The 9,192-nt window shown below is 36.7% G+C and overlaps 1 long non-coding RNA gene across 1 annotated transcript; it reads right to left on the reverse strand.

The window, feature by feature from the left end:
• Positions 1-5,287: 5,287 nt before the first annotated feature.
• Positions 5,288-7,341, reverse strand: LOC145649417 (uncharacterized). The gene is made up of 3 exons (XR_014116588.1): positions 7,275-7,341; positions 6,575-6,652; positions 5,288-5,465 (listed from the first exon to the last, which is right to left on the reverse strand). It is a non-coding gene; the product is annotated as an uncharacterized LOC145649417 (long non-coding RNA).
• Positions 7,342-9,192: the final 1,851 nt, after the last annotated feature.

Here is a 9,192-nt window from a genome sequence, read left to right on the forward strand (position 1 = left end):
CAACTATTTGTGATGGATCTCTTGGCTGTTTTGCACCAGTGACAGCATGGGAATAGTCACTGCCAACAATAGAAATAAAAACACCTTAATATGATTTTGTGTGGTTCATTCATTCATCTAATCTGTTTTTGATGTGTAGGTAATGGTTTTGGAGGTCTACTAGTGTCAAAAAACAGGTTGATTTCAGTCAATGTTTAAATAAACCAAATAGGACATGAGATGTTTATGTTGAGATGTTTTTAAGACTGTTGCAGTGTTTTTCAAAGATGGGAAAATGGTTATGCTTATGAATACTGTGGTGACTTTATTCACTTTTATTAAGAAATAATATTTTTTCCACTGTGCTTTTCCACAGGATACAAGATTTCATTACATTGCGATTAGCAAACTAACATTTTCAAAAGAAACATAAAATAAAAAATAATATCTCTGTACCTGTGATGATATATAAACATGTAAAAAATCAATTGCTTGTTAATGTGAGTGTGTGTGTGTGTGTGTGTGTGTGTGTGTGTGTGTGTGTGTGTGTATGAGTGAGAGACAGACTTGGCTCCCCTGGTAGAAAGAACAGAATGAATATAGTTAGCAAGAAAAATGAACTTACCTGTGACTTTTTTGTGGAGAGTCTTCCATGTTGTCTTTGAAGGGGAGTTTTATGGGGAATTGTCCTGCTTAAAGACAGGAAGTGACATCACCCAATTTCCTGTTTTTCCTTGTATTTGTTTCCAAAGGAAATTTCAAGAGTGGAGTTTTGATGTTGACTTATTTTGGAGAATTTATGATTGCTGATTTTCTTTTATTGAACTTGTAACTTGTAAATGCTAAATTCTATTTTTTAAAACATTTTTGTTTGTTTTTGTAGTGATTGCCAGATGAATCCTTGAAGCTTTCCATCCAATTGGTTCAAAAAAAGGTTCATATCTGGAGGCTTCATGTGCACACAAACCCCCCTGCTGGCTAAACCTTTATTGTCATTTCAACTATTTGTGATGGATCTCTTGGCTGTTTTGCACCAGTGACAGCATGGGAATAGTCACTGCCAACAATAGAAATAAAAACACCTTAATATGATTTTGTGTGGTTCATTCATTCATCTAATCTGTTTTTGATGTGTAGGTAATGGTTTTGGAGGTCTACTAGTGTCAAAAAACAGGTTGATTTCAGTCAATGTTTAAATAAACCAAATAGGACATGAGATGTTTATGTTGAGATGTTTTTAAGACTGTTGCAGTGTTTTTCAAAGATGGGAAAATGGTTATGCTTATGAATACTGTGGTGACTTTATTCACTTTTATTAAGAAATAATATTTTTTCCACTGTGCTTTTCCACAGGATACAAGATTTCATTACATTGCGATTAGCAAACTAACATTTTCAAAAGAAACATAAAATAAAAAATAATATCTCTGTACCTGTGATGATATATAAACATGTAAAAAATCAATTGCTTGTTAATGTGAGTGTGTGTGTGTGTGTGTGTGTGTGTATGAGTGAGAGACAGACTGGGCTCCCCTGGTAGAAGGAACAGAATGAATATAGTTAGCAAGAAAAATGAACTTACCTGTGACTTTTTTGTGGAGAGCCTTCCATGTTGTCTTTGAAGGGGAGCTTTATGGGGAATTGTCCTGCTTAAAGACAGGAAGTGACATCACCCAATTTCCTGTTTTTCCTTGTATTTGTTTCCAAAGGAAATTTCAAGAGTGGAGTTTTGATGTTGACTTATTTTGGAGAATTTATGATTGCTGATTTTCTTTTATTGAACTTGTAACTTGTAAATGCTAAATTCTATTTTTTAAAACATTTTTGTTTGTTTTTGTAGTGATTGCCAGATGAAGCCTTGAAGCTTTCCATCCAATTGGTTCAAAAAAAGGTTCATATCTGGAGGCTTCATGTGCACACAAACCCCCCTGCTGGCTAAACCTTTATTGTCATTTCAACTATTTGTGATGGATCTCTTGGCTGTTTTGCACCAGTGACAGCATGGGAATAGTCACTGCCAACAATAGAAATAAAAACACCTTAATATGATTTTGTGTGGTTCATTCATTCATCTAATCTGTTTTTGATGTGTAGTTAATGGTTTTGGAGGTCTACTAGTGTCAAAAAACAGGTTGATTTCAGTCAATGTTTAAATAAACCAAATAGGACATGAGATGTTTATGTTGAGATGTTTTTAAGACTGTTGCAGTGTTTTTCAAAGATGGGAAAATGGTTATGCTTATGAATACTGTGGTGACTTTATTCACTTTTATTAAGAAATAATATTTTTTCCACTGTGCTTTTCCACAGGATACAAGATTTCATTACATTGCGATTAGCAAACTAACATTTTCAAAAGAAACATAAAATAAAAAATAATATCTCTGTACCTGTGATGATATATAAACATGTAAAAAATCAATTGCTTGTTAATGTGAGTGTGTGTGTGTGTGTGTGTGTGTGTGTGTGTGTGTGTGTGTGTGTGTATGAGTGAGAGACAGACTTGGCTCCCCTGGTAGAAAGAACAGAATGAATATAGTTAGCAAGAAAAATGAACTTACCTGTGACTTTTTTGTGGAGAGTCTTCCATGTTGTCTTTGAAGGGGAGTTTTATGGGGAATTGTCCTGCTTAAAGACAGGAAGTGACATCACCCAATTTCCTGTTTTTCCTTGTATTTGTTTCCAAAGGAAATTTCAAGAGTGGAGTTTTGATGTTGACTTATTTTGGAGAATTTATGATTGCTGATTTTCTTTTATTGAACTTGTAACTTGTAAATGCTAAATTCTATTTTTTAAAACATTTTTGTTTGTTTTTGTAGTGATTGCCAGATGAATCCTTGAAGCTTTCCATCCAATTGGTTCAAAAAAAGGTTCATATCTGGAGGCTTCATGTGCACACAAACCCCCCTGCTGGCTAAACCTTTATTGTCATTTCAACTATTTGTGATGGATCTCTTGGCTGTTTTGCACCAGTGACAGCATGGGAATAGTCACTGCCAACAATAGAAATAAAAACACCTTAATATGATTTTGTGTGGTTCATTCATTCATCTAATCTGTTTTTGATGTGTAGGTAATGGTTTTGGAGGTCTACTAGTGTCAAAAAACAGGTTGATTTCAGTCAATGTTTAAATAAACCAAATAGGACATGAGATGTTTATGTTGAGATGTTTTTAAGACTGTTGCAGTGTTTTTCAAAGATGGGAAAATGGTTATGCTTATGAATACTGTGGTGACTTTATTCACTTTTATTAAGAAATAATATTTTTTCCACTGTGCTTTTCCACAGGATACAAGATTTCATTACATTGCGATTAGCAAACTAACATTTTCAAAAGAAACATAAAATAAAAAATAATATCTCTGTACCTGTGATGATATATAAACATGTAAAAAATCAATTGCTTGTTAATGTGAGTGTGTGTGTGTGTGTGTGTGTGTGTGTGTGTGTATGAGTGAGAGACAGACTTGGCTCCCCTGGTAGAAGGAACAGAATGAATATAGTTAGCAAGAAAAATAAACTTACCTGTGATTTTTTTGTGGAGAGTCTTCCATGTTGTCTTTGAAGGGGAGCTTTATGGGGAATTTTCCTGCTTAAAGACAGGAAGTGACATCACCCAATTTCCTGTTTTTCCTTGTATTTGTTTCCAAAGGAAATTTCAAGAGTGGAGTTTTGATGTTGACTTATTTTGGAGAATTTATGATTGCTGATTTTCTTTTATTGAACTTGTAACTTGTAAATGCTAAATTCTATTTTTTAAAACATTTTTGTTTGTTTTTGTAGTGATTGCCAGATGAAGCCTTGAAGCTTTCCATCCAATTGGTTCAAAAAAAGGTTCATATCTGGAGGCTTCATGTGCACACAAACCCCCCTGCTGGCTAAACCTTTATTGTCATTTCAACTATTTGTGATGGATCTCTTGGCTGTTTTGCACCAGTGACAGCATGGGAATAGTCACTGCCAACAATAGAAATAAAAACACCTTAATATGATTTTGTGTGGTTCATTCATTCATCTAATCTGTTTTTGATGTGTAGGTAATGGTTTTGGAGGTCTACTAGTGTCAAAAAACAGGTTGATTTCAGTCAATGTTTAAATAAACCAAATAGGACATGAGATGTTTATGTTGAGATGTTTTTAAGACTGTTGCAGTGTTTTTCAAAGATGGGAAAATGGTTATGCTTATGAATACTGTGGTGACTTTATTCACTTTTATTAAGAAATAATATTTTTTCCACTGTGCTTTTCCACAGGATACAAGATTTCATTACATTGCGATTAGCAAACTAACATTTTCAAAAGAAACATAAAATAAAAAATAATATCTCTGTACCTGTGATGATATATAAACATGTAAAAAATCAATTGCTTGTTAATGTGAGTGTGTGTGTGTGTGTGTGTGTGTGTGTGTATGAGTGAGAGACAGACTGGGCTCCCCTGGTAGAAGGAACAGAATGAATATAGTTAGCAAGAAAAATGAACTTACCTGTGACTTTTTTGTGGAGAGCCTTCCATGTTGTCTTTGAAGGGGAGCTTTATGGGGAATTGTCCTGCTTAAAGACAGGAAGTGACATCACCCAATTTCCTGTTTTTCCTTGTATTTGTTTCCAAAGGAAATTTCAAGAGTGGAGTTTTGATGTTGACTTATTTTGGAGAATTTATGATTGCTGATTTTCTTTTATTGAACTTGTAACTTGTAAATGCTAAATTCTATTTTTTAAAACATTTTTGTTTGTTTTTGTAGTGATTGCCAGATGAAGCCTTGAAGCTTTCCATCCAATTGGTTCAAAAAAAGGTTCATATCTGGAGGCTTCATGTGCACACAAACCCCCCTGCTGGCTAAACCTTTATTGTCATTTCAACTATTTGTGATGGATCTCTTGGCTGTTTTGCACCAGTGACAGCATGGGAATAGTCACTGCCAACAATAGAAATAAAAACACCTTAATATGATTTTGTGTGGTTCATTCATTCATCTAATCTGTTTTTGATGTGTAGTTAATGGTTTTGGAGGTCTACTAGTGTCAAAAAACAGGTTGATTTCAGTCAATGTTTAAATAAACCAAATAGGACATGAGATGTTTATGTTGAGATGTTTTTAAGACTGTTGCAGTGTTTTTCAAAGATGGGAAAATGGTTATGCTTATGAATACTGTGGTGACTTTATTCACTTTTATTAAGAAATAATATTTTTTCCACTGTGCTTGGACTCAGTTGGTTTCTCTGTTTGAAAATCACTTCCCTGGCTTTGAAGAAAACACTTTCACATGGTACTGAGGAGGCAGAGGTGCACAAGTATCCCACAGCAAACCTGTAGAGATTTGGATATATGCACCTCTGCCTCTCCCAGTACTGGAGGGGACCCTGTGTTCTGCTTTTCTTCAGTTCTGCCAGGTCTGCACTTCAACTGTGGCATCAGCAGTGACATTGTGTGTTCTTCTGGCCTCCATGAATGTGGCATCAAAATCACACCACAGTTTGTTTCCTGAGAAGCAAAACCAGATAATATGAATGAGGTCATAACTCTGAAATTGACTTTAATCCAATGCAAAAATATTAACCAGGTCTTTCAGCTACAGCATCTTGTGATGTTGAAGCTGCAGCTGGTATTGAATGTGACTGTCTAGACCCTATTACATTGGTACATTCAAAGGTGAGTTGTTTTATTCCTTTATCTGCCTTTTTTGGGCTAAAGGATCCAAGTGATTTGTATCTTGGGTCTAGCAGCGTTCCCAGCGATATAATGCTCATGCTGTGTGGAGCTTTTCCCTAAGGAGCCTGATGAGGTCTCTCCCAGTTCACTAGCTACTGGGACCGTTGCCTTTGCTGCCTCTTCCTGGAGCATCTTTTCCACCATTTTCAATAATAGCACCACTTTGGAGCCAGATACCTTTTTCTCCTCTGACAGCACCACAGTGGCCGTGTGAAAAGGAGACAGTATAGACAGGAGCTCACAAACATTATTGTACTCATCAGAGGTCAGCGCAGGAATACCAGTTTGTAAGCCTGCCAATGCTTACAGGCTCCCTGAGTTCTACTAATTGCTCCAGCATTTGAAAGCTGCTGTACCACCTTGTTTCAACCTCCTGAATCAGTTTCTTTTTTGGTTTTCCCATACGCTCTTGAACAAGGTCCAGCTTCTCCTTTAACAATAAAAACCTAAACGTTACATATGTAGCAATATAAAACAATGTGTAAACAAATGTGAAAATAATGTTACTAACTTTGACAGTTGTGCTGCTTCTAAAATAGCCCACCAGCTTCCTTGCCTTTGTAGGAATGGCAGACAGCACTGGGGTTAGTTCAAGAGCTTTTTTAACAACTATATTCAGGGTGTAAGCAATGCAGAAGGCATGATGCAGCTTCAGCTGTTTACCACAGGCAATCATATCAGATGCGCCATCAGTAACTAGGCATGTTACTTTGGATTTTATTTCCCATTCTTCCATAAGAGAGGATTTCACACAGGCCAAATTTTCAGCTGTGTGCGCCTGTGGGAATTTCACTACACCGAGTAATGTGGACTTCAGTCATGTGTTGTCATCTATAAAATGGCAGGTCACAGCCAAGTAGTTTGTCTGCTGTCACACTCACTGCAGGAACTTTCTGGACCTCAACTTTGGTCTTCTCTTTCTCTTGTTGATATTTGGTCTCAACCATGGCCTTTGCGGTCTAAAGGGAAGGAAGAAAATATTATTTTTTTAATACTACTCTCATAATTTATCCATGTCACCACACATACTTTCCTAGTTGGGAAAATATAGATTGGATCAAATTTTGCTACTAAATCCCTGAAGCCTTTATCCTCAACTGTGCTAAATGGCTGTGTGTCTCTAACAATCATGAAGACCAAAGCCTCATCCAGCTCTTCCTTTCTGGTCACTGCTTTGTAAAGATTAGATTACACTTTGTCATTTTTACACTTTGTAATCCAATCCAAACTGCAAATAACATGTAAGGTGCAGAGAATAATGCAGTATATAAATATATATATACACAGTATATACACATTATATTTTTTATATATATATATATATATATATATATATATATATATATATATATATATATATATATATATATATATATATATATGCATATTAATGTTAACAGTGAATAAAATTAAATTAGGTTATGGTTTAATTACAGTATTTGCATGTCAGAAGTAATTACATGAACATGTGCACATGTTTTGTTTTTATTTTTTGATGTGTGTGATGAATGTAGCATCGTGGTCAATGTCATTATTATCATGGTTGATTAACAAATATGAAAATTGGAAACCCATACCCACCTTGGCTGGATCCAACTCTATCCCCCTCATTATACATGACAAGTACAATAACACAGATGAGGTGTTGTTGTTGTATCCCAGTGGTTTGGAATGGAAAAAAAAAATGCCTTGTGAATATTATAGTAGTAACACATTTCATTATTTACAGGCATATTATGTGCAATACCTTATTAGGAGAGATCTGCTCAAAGTGTTTCCATACAGGGGAAACCCTTTTCCTTTTAGCAGGCTCCATGAAAACAAGCTCATCAATGTCACAGGCAAATTGACAGAACACAAACATGCAAATTTTGCATGGATCCATTGCGCTTTATGTGTGTTCATAAATTGTGCCAACACTCGAAATGCTTCCTGAACCAGTGAGGTTTCAGGCAGCATCAGTGATGTCATTCATCCTTAAAGAAGCAAGCCTCGATACATGTTTCATAAAAGACTTCCTGGAGCTCTCGACACGTGCTCCGAAGCCTCGGCACAGTAGGGGCCATCACTAGTATCTCACTTGGAGTGAGGAGTAGGAGTGAAGGGTGAGAGTGAGGAGTAGGAGTGTGGGGTGAGAGTGAGAGGTGAGAGTGAGGGATGAGAGTGAGTAGGAGTGAGGGGTGAGAGTGAGTAGGAGTGAGGGGTGAGAGTGAGGAGTAGGAGTGAGAGTGAGGGTTGACAGTGAGTAGGAATGAGGGGAGAGAGTGAGGGGTGAGATTGAGGAGGGGGGTGAAAGTAAGGAGTAGGAGTGATGAGTGAGAGTGAGGTGTGAGAGTGAGTAGGAGTGATGGGTGAGTGAGGAGTAGGAGTGAGCAGTGATAGTGAGGGGTGAAAGTGGGTAGGTGTGAGGGGTGAGAGAGTAAGTAGGAGTGAGGGGTGAGAATGAGAAGTGAGAGTGAGGGGTGAGAGAGTAAATAGGAGTGAAGGGTGAGAATGAGGAGTAGAAGTGAGGGGTGTGAGCCACTCAAACTAGGTGGTGCACCATATTAAAAACATCAAGGAAGCATTAACAAGAGAGCCTGACATTCTACCCGACTCACATGAACATGTAGGGAATTCCACAGCAGATATTTAAAAAAATAAATGTTTTGTTTTAGTTGAGAGGAAATTCAACTATGAAATTTAAAACAAGCCTCGTAAGATGTTTATGGTCATCTCTGGGATTCCAGTAAAAGGACAAAACGTAGATAATGTAAAATCAGGCAAAAATTAAAATGTAATCACAACCTCAAAGACAGAAACCAAGAAAAGTGTCTTGTAATCTAATCTGGATTCACAATCGCATGAGGTGAATTTCTCAGATGTGTTTTCTTCTTCTCTTTCCCCCTGGTTTGCTTTAGTCTGTTGTCCAGTTTGTGGACATAGTGCCCATCACTTGTGAAACAGAATGTATGTCATGAATAAATGTCTTGTTTGGTCCTTCCTATTGTCCGTCTCTATGGTTTCCTTTCTCATGTTTCACTTTTCCAGTCCTGTTCCAGTCCCTGTTTTGGTTTTCACTGTTCATGATTTGCACCTGCGCCTTGTTTAGTGTTCATTAGTTCAAGTATTTAAACCCTGTCTGGTTCCCTGTGTTTTTGCTGTTCATTGCGTGTGTTTGTGTGGAATGTATTGCATGTATTGCATGTATTGCATGTATTGCATGTATTGCATGTATTGCATGTATTGCATGTATTGCATGTATTGCATGTATTGCATGTATTGCATGTATTGCATGTGTGTAAGCTCGTCTTTGTTTCTAAGCCTCTGTTTATGTTAGCCTGTTTGATTCTAGCTGTTTTGTATTTCCTTAACTCCGTATGTTACTTCTTTCTGTTATAGCTGCTTTCCCTGTTTGCCTTCGTGTGCTTTTGGTTTGTGTTTCCTAGGCTTTGTTATCCTAGCCCTTGTTTTTGTTATGTATTCTAGGACCCTGGACTACTCTGACTACAACTCTGGA

Source organism: Electrophorus electricus, chromosome 1 (genome assembly GCF_041902795.1).
Source record: "Electrophorus electricus isolate QZ-2024a chromosome 1, ASM4190279v1, whole genome shotgun sequence".
Classification (NCBI taxonomy): Eukaryota; Metazoa; Chordata; class Actinopteri; order Gymnotiformes; family Gymnotidae; genus Electrophorus; species Electrophorus electricus.